The sequence below is a fragment of the Cucurbita pepo genome, chromosome 3 (genome assembly GCF_057944985.1).
Source record: "Cucurbita pepo subsp. pepo isolate OVF chromosome 3, ASM5794498v1, whole genome shotgun sequence".
Classification (NCBI taxonomy): domain Eukaryota; kingdom Viridiplantae; phylum Streptophyta; class Magnoliopsida; order Cucurbitales; family Cucurbitaceae; genus Cucurbita; species Cucurbita pepo.
Window position 1 is genome coordinate 11,830,629 of NC_141800.1, and position 7,842 is coordinate 11,838,470.

At 40.4% G+C, this 7,842-nt stretch overlaps 1 non-coding gene and 1 pseudogene across 1 annotated transcript; one reads left to right on the forward strand and one right to left on the reverse strand.

The window, feature by feature from the left end:
• Window positions 1–1,581: 1,581 nt before the first annotated feature.
• Window positions 1,582–1,654, reverse strand: TRNAR-ACG (transfer RNA arginine (anticodon ACG)). Its single transcript has one exon. It is a non-coding gene; the product is annotated as a tRNA-Arg (tRNA).
• Window positions 1,655–2,780: 1,126 nt separating this feature from the next.
• LOC147793242 (small nucleolar RNA Z247) lies at window positions 2,781–2,869 on the forward strand (annotated as a pseudogene).
• Window positions 2,870–7,842: the final 4,973 nt, after the last annotated feature.

The following is a 7,842-nucleotide window of genomic DNA, read 5'->3' on the forward strand; positions in this document are numbered from 1 at the left end:
TAAGCTCAACATGCTATAATATGCTCTGAGTTAAAATTTCATTGGCAACAGAGTTCATCTATTGGATTATTTTAATGTTACCTAAATCCCGAGCAATTTGGTCGGTTCAGGTCCTTAACTCATGGTTCTTTGAGTTTTTCTTTCATATAACCTTAGTTCAAACTTGTTTTAGGGTTCATATGGAAATCCAAGCGATTCCTACAAGTATTTCTTAACAAAAATTTCAAGGTGGCTACTTACCTCGTCGTCGACGTTCAGGACCTTCGTTCTTGATCTTCCGGTACCCGAATGACCTCAAATTTCCTTTCACAAACTCCTTATTGTGTGTAGTTTCTGGAATCATAAAGTTTTTCATGAGAACCAATTTGGAAGGAGATTAATATTGAGAAAACAAAGGGAAGGTCGAGTTTTGGGTTGACATGGTCGGTTCAACTGAACCAGCCACGTCATCGTCTTCTTCCTCCAGACGGGAAGAAGACGGTGAAATGCGTATCACTGCCATTTGAAAATCGAGCTCCACAGCCCGTTTTCAGTGTTTCTCCCCTCGATTTCTTCATGAAACTTAATGATGGTCTTACAAGGAAGAGCTAGGGATTGATTTCATACCTTCTCCTGGATCATAGCCTAAGATATTCACTTCCAAAGTTCGTCCAAAATATGATTTTTTGCCGGAGCAAAAACAGAGGATTTCTTAATGGGTAGCCGATTCTAGGGGTTTTCAAGGCTCGATTTCTTCATGTAACTTCTTCCTTATTCTTCCCTCAAGGTTAAGGAATTGATTTGGAGGAATGAATTGGAGTGTGGGACCTTAATTTTGAGAAACCACTCTCGGTCTACAAGTTACCCAACACCTCCGATTTTCGATCTCTTGGGTATCTTGTTCTACGACGTTTCAGCTCTCGATTCCTTCATCAAAGTTACTCAACTTGATCCTCTAAAGCTAAAAGAATCCTAAATTTGAAGGAAAAGAGGTCGTAGATAGGAATTCGACACTTAGCTCCAATTTGAACCCGAAACGGATTTTCTTCAATTGGGAACGTTCCTGAGGTTATTTCTTTTCTGGTCTTCTATGGAAATATTCCTTGAAGATGCAGAAACTTATTGGGATCGTCTTTGCTCGACGAATTCTTGTGTATCCTTGGGTTGGAATTTTGAGTTTTCCTTGAAGCTCTTTAATGACAGATTGGATTGGGGGAATGGTTTTTAGGCACTTTAAGCAATCGATTTCTTGAAGCAATCGATTTCTTGATAGAACTTGTGGCAGAATTGCTCTCGAATTTGGAAAAAAATCCGAGAGTAGGAGACCCAAAATCTAGGATCTCTGGCTTCATATACTCACTCTGCCTGGGATCAAACCTAGGATCTCTGGCTTCATAACCAGCACCGTATCCATTGGGCTACTAAGTAATCAATACATATATTATTTTTACTTATTCTCGTGTAAGTTTTGACCATTTGAAGATAATTTTCAAATCTTTGAAAAAAAATTGATTTGTAAGTCTTAATTAAATGTTTGAATATAAATAGATAGGCACGTTTTCGTATATGCTATGCTCTAAAAATGCTTTATAAGTCTTGTGTCGACTCTGCTGGGGATCGAACCCAGAATCTCTGGTTTCGTAGACCAGCGCCTTATCCATTGGGCCACAGAGTCATCAATACATACAATATTTTTACTTACTCTCGAGTAATTTTTAACTATTTGGAAGATAATTTTCAAATCTTTCCAAAAAAAAATCTTAATTAAATGTTTGAATATAAATAGATAGTCCACCAGTTTTATGGGTCATGTACCAACTCTGCTAGGGATCAAACCTAAAATCTATGGTTTTGTAGACCGGCGCCTTATCCATTGGGCCACAGAATCATCCATACATATATTATTTTTATTTAATTACATTTTTTATTCTATAATAATTTTTAACTATTTGGAAGATAATTTTTCAAATTGTATATTCAAATTGAGTTGTAAATCTTAATTAAATGTTTGAAAATAAATAGATATATGTTTTAAAACCCAACCCTAACCATTTTTTGTCTTGTACGCTATTTGATATCTCTTACGAATGAAAGAAGAGTGTTGATGCATATTTTGTTCGAACACTCACTATTGCAAAAAAGATGAAAATTCATGTTAAAAACATAAACAAGTGGTGATCATTTAAAAAATCTTGAGATCAATGACCTTAAGGTTTGACTACGTTCTATGTTCGATTGAACAGTTTAATAACTTAGACATCTTAACTATCGATGAATTACAAACCAGTTTGCTGGTACAAGAGCAAAGATTGAATGATTGTGGAGGTGATGAACAAGCACTAGAATCGGTGAAATAGAAGGCGATCGAGCTTGTGAATTTTTTCGAGGAAGAGGTAGACATTCATTCAGAAGTTTCGACGTCGATTTTGTAAGGTTTGGTTTCGTCGAAGCTTCGTCGATTTTCTCTCTATCTTTCTCGTTTTCTCACTATCTTCCTTTCGTCGTCCGACATGGTTGAAGGTCGGGGTCATGTGGTTGGTGATCCAAGGGTTAGGCGCGGTGATCATGGTCCTTAGCAGCCTTCTCTCCTCCATGTCTGAGGAAATTCTTCGCGATGTTGTTGCCGTTACTACGTCCAAGGAGGCGTGGAATACCCTTCAGCGGATGTTTTCATCGTCAACTTGTGCTCGCACTGTTCAGATTCGTGTTGAGCTCGCCACGTCCAAGAAATGTGATTTGTCTGCTGCAGATTATTTTTGCAAGATCAAAGGGATGGCCACCGAGTTGGCCGTCGCCGACTCTACCTTGCGGGATGATGACGTGATCGCATATCTCCTCGCTGGTCTTGGCCCTGACTATAATCCCTTCGTCACCTCGATGAATACCAAGAGTGAAAGCCCTCATACTTGATTATGTGTTTGCACATCCAATGGCGTTTGAAGCTCGGCAACTACAACATCAGGCTGAACTGTAGTTGAATCTTGGATCTTCGGTCAACTATGCCGATCGTGGTGGTTAGAAGATGAATTGTGGGCGTAGGGATCGTGGTCGTGGCCATTCTCGAGGTGGCATGCCCTCTCATCCCACTAATGATCGCCGTGACCCTTCTGCTCATCCTTCCTGCCAGATCTGCGACAAAGTGGGGCATACTGTCGTTCGCTACTGGTATAAATGGATGAGTCCTATCTAGATGAACCTCCTTATGCGGCACTGACGGCTACTTTCTCTTACAAGATTGATCCAAATTGGTACAACGACACAAGCACTACTGATCATATCACCAGTGACCTGGATCATCTCGCTGTGCGTGAACGCTATCATGGAGGTGAACAAGTTGAAGTCGACAATGGAGCATGTTAGCGTATTTTGCATACTGGTCATTCTTCAATTAATACTGCTGCTCGTCCTTTTGTATTGCGTAATATTTTGCATGTGCCTGAAATTTCCAAAGATCTTCTTTCCGTTGATAAATTTTCTCATGATAATGACGTATTCTTTTAATACCATCCTTGGCATTTTTCTATTAAGTATCGACGATCGAGAAAAAGTCTTCTAAACGGGAGGTGTGAGTCTGGTCTCTATCCTATTAAGCCATCTGATGTCAATGATCTCAAGCACGCCTTAGTGAGCAGATTTACTACTCACGCCCAATGGCATGCATGTCTTCAACATCCTTCATCTCAAGTAGTAAAGTCAATTTTGCGTCTCAATAATATTTCGTGAGGTAGTGAGCCACCTTTGCCAGTTTGTAATGCGTGTCAGTTAGCAAAAAGTCATTAGTTATCATAAACTAGTTCTTTTCATAGGTCTTCGTCAACTTTAGAACTGATTATTTCAGATGTTTGGGGTCCTGCACCTCCATCTGTTGTGGGACTTTAAATATTATATCAGTTTTATTGATGATTTCAGTAAATTTTTGTGGATCTATTTGATGCATGATCGTACAAAAGCTCCTCGTATACTTCTGCAGTTCCAAGCTCATGTTGAGCACTTCCAGTATATTAAAATCACGTGTGTCTAGTCTAATTGGGGTAGGGAATATCAGAAAATTCACAACACATTCTTTTGTTCCCTTGGAATTGCTCATCGTGTTTCATGCCCTCACACGCATCAATAAAATGGATCTGCTGAACGCAAGCACCATCATATTGTTGAAACTTGCCTAGCCCTTCTACCTCATGTTGATGGACCTATTAAATTTTGGGATGACGCGTTTCTTACAACCACATATCTCATCAATCGTCTTCCTACTCGTTTCATTGATAACAAATGCCCCTTAGAGCGTCTTTTTCATACCTCACCAAATTACTCCTTATTAAAAGTTTTTGGGTGTGCTTGTTGGTCTCATCTTCACCCTCAAAACAAACAAAAGCTCACTTTTCGATCCAAGGAATGTGTATTTTTAGGCTACAGTTCTTTACATAAAGGGTATAAGTGTCTTGACACCAATTCTGGTCGTGTCTATATTTCTAGAGACGCCATATTTGATGAGAATATTTTTCCGTTCAAGAAAGCCACACCCAGTTCTTCCCCAACCTTGCAGCCGACGCACAATGCCCCTGATTTGTGCACCTTTCATTTGGGTAATAGCAGTACAAATTTGGAGAATGATCATATGCATATATGTTTGCTTATTAACTCTTTGGATGTAGAAAATCTGGTGCTTACATCAGCTTCGGGATTGCCGCCGCAATCTTCCACGTCGCTGCTGCGTGAATCGACATCGGTTGTTCTTCCAATGATTGGGGCCTTGGATCCTCCGCCAGCAAATGGTATTGCGCAATGCCCAATCAGATCCTCGGTTGCTGGTAGACCGACTGCTGTAGCACCGGTTGCTCCCCTCGCAACGGCTGGTACACCATGGTGTGGGGCTCAAAGAATATGACGAGGGTGGCGAGAGTGGCCAAAGTTTGGGGCATGCTCCCCCTAGCCTAGGCGACGATATGCAGAAGCTAGTTAGTCTGTCTGGTGAGTCCCGGTTCAAGTCCACGGAAGGCCAAGGGAGGCCCAAAAGGGTAGCCCACAACCATAGTGTAGTTGTTTTGCCATGCTTATGTTGCTAGTCTCAGAGACCGAGGGAAGGACCGCTAGTGGGAGAGCTCTTAAGTACTGTGTAGTTTCCATATTTAGTTTGAAGCACGTATTTCCAGTGGGTCCGTTAACAGCCAGTCCAAAGTTGGATCGTCATCGAGGACGATGTCGAAATTAAGTGGGGGAGAGTGTCACAATCCATGGAGTGGTTGTGCCCCCAAGTAAATCATCGAGGACGTTCACTAATTTAAATGGGGGAGAATGTCACAACCCAACTATAAAAAGACTAAGTTGTGACCCCCACGTCGCGACAAGAGAAGCGACGACCCTCAAGTGACACCCATCCGGCCACGTGAGGACCTAGACGAGTGCTATGATGCGACCAAAGAGGAGTATCATCTAACACACTAGAAAAAGTGAGTATCGAAGAGAAGTCGAGACATAAACAAGATAAGAGGAACGAGTAGATAAGAGTGGCAAAGATAGGCTTGTTGAAGGACTAGGTAAGGGCCCCGGCCTTAACCTCAAAATTTAGGGGATCAGATAAAACCGAATCTCCTCTCCTCTCCTCTAGTCAACATAAAAGCCAAGTAGATTTTTGAAACAAAGTAATTGTATAAAGATATTTCTCCCTTGAAAAGTAGAAGGAAATAGAAGAGGTGAGGTTCAAATGATGACAATAACCCATATGTCCTTATTGGTGCCTCATACGCCCTTTTGAAAAGTTGAGAAAACAAGCATTTAAGTTATTTAAAGGAGGGAAAGGTTCATAATGAGAATATTGTTACTAAGGTGACCCTAAATAAATATTACCCACCTCTGGTCTACGGGTTTGGCAAATTAAGAATTTGATACATAAACGTAGGCTCTCCTTCTTTAAATATTTGTCGCCTATGTGTGCCCGTTGAAAAATAGAGTAAGAACTAATAGCATCAATGAGACGTCAAAGATATAAAGGACTTCAACCGACCTATCTGGTATTCCTGGTAAGGGCATCCTTTGGTTATGATGGGAGATTTGACAAAAACGTCATTTGGTCTAATTATCTCTCCTGGTGCAGCAAGTCTATCATCGTCTAATATCTATAGAAATCAAAGAAAAAGGAAACGTCCAAGTGTTACAATGTTATATATTCCAAACATGAAGAACATGATCTTCAAAATGGCCTAAAAGAGAATAGGATCAAAATTCCAAAACCTTTGTTAGAGTGGTAAGTTGTGTTTGACCCAGTATGCCAGAAAGGACGCTGGGACACGAAAAGGGGTGGATTGGAGGGTCTCTTGCCAAATGCCCTACTTAATCATTTCCCTTCTAGAAAATACGTGCACAGACAGAAAGTGACTTGCAAAGAGAGCAGCAAAAAGAAGACCAACTATTTTCCTTCTTTTTCCTAAGAGATCGATGCCAAGTGTGCTTCACACCCAGTGATTCCAAATACATATGTCACTCGCAACTAACTTGGCCTCGTTGTATTTGTAACTAAATATATCTGTATTGTAGGTACGTCTGAGACGTTACAACACCGTAGGAGCGTGAGACAAGCCAAGCAGGACTCACAGGGAATGGAGGAGAAAGGAAAATGGCGATGGAAACGACGTCAGCGAGTTTGAAATCACGAAGAAGTTGTGGGGGAGAAGAATGATCCACCAGCTCCTCCCCTTGACACACATGTCGTGCCTGCAACCAACGACTCCCTTCAGCTTTGTCGGGCTTGACTCATTTTCACACCGTTCCTTACATCAATATAAGGCCCGATTTCAAATTTTAAGTTTCGCTAAGAAATTAGAATTACTAAGGAAATTAGATGATTTTTCTAATAGGCGCACATAGACGTCACTTGGGCCAACTTCAAGAGACGTAATCAAGCATTCGTATTTAGGGAGAACGGCTAACCAAGTAAGTGGTCTTGCTATCGTCTCAGTCCGAAGACTTGCCTTATGACTGATGACACATGCCTAGTGGACCTTGCACGTGTCATTTATGCTTTATGTTATGTGATGATGTAATGATTTTGTATGATGATGTGACGAGATTATGTGATGATGTATGGTGTTATATGATGATGTGATGATGCTATATGATGGTGTGATGTTGTTATATGATGATGTGATGATGCATATGATGATTTGAGATGATGACATGACGATGACATGATATGATGACATGATGATGATGAAATGACTTAATATGATGATGTAAGATGCATGATGATGAGATAACTTAATACGATGATGGGAATAAAGCCTCCTGCAGTTGAGCCCCACTAGACCTTACATACATGAAAATAAAAAATGTTTCTACTTCATTTGTTGTAACACTAAATCAGAAGCATGCAACTAAAAGGTGCAACACATCAATAAAAACAAGAAAAGTACCTAAACTTCAAAAGGATCGCTCAAGACCATTAAGCGTTAAAAAATAAGCATGTTGGCACAATGAGCAATCAAACAATTACATTCCATTTCTCCTATTCGAAGTCCTGAGAAATAGAGTAACTACAAGGTGCAATACAGGAATAAAAACAAGAAAAGTACCTGAACTTCAAAAGGATCGCTCGAGACCATTAAGCGTCCAAAAATCAGCATGCTAACACCATAAGCAATCAAACAGCCATGTTCCATTTCTCCTCTTCATAGTCTTGAGAAATAAAGCAACTACAACGGAGGAATAAAAATAAGACATCCCATTATTCATGGCTTGCTCCCACTTGGTTGAATCCTCCAACTATAGGATCTCATCAAAGGGCTCTGGTTCCCCTTCATAGTAACCAACCGATAGTATAATGAAAGTGAATATCTATCTGGTACTCTGATAGTCTTGGATGATCTTCTC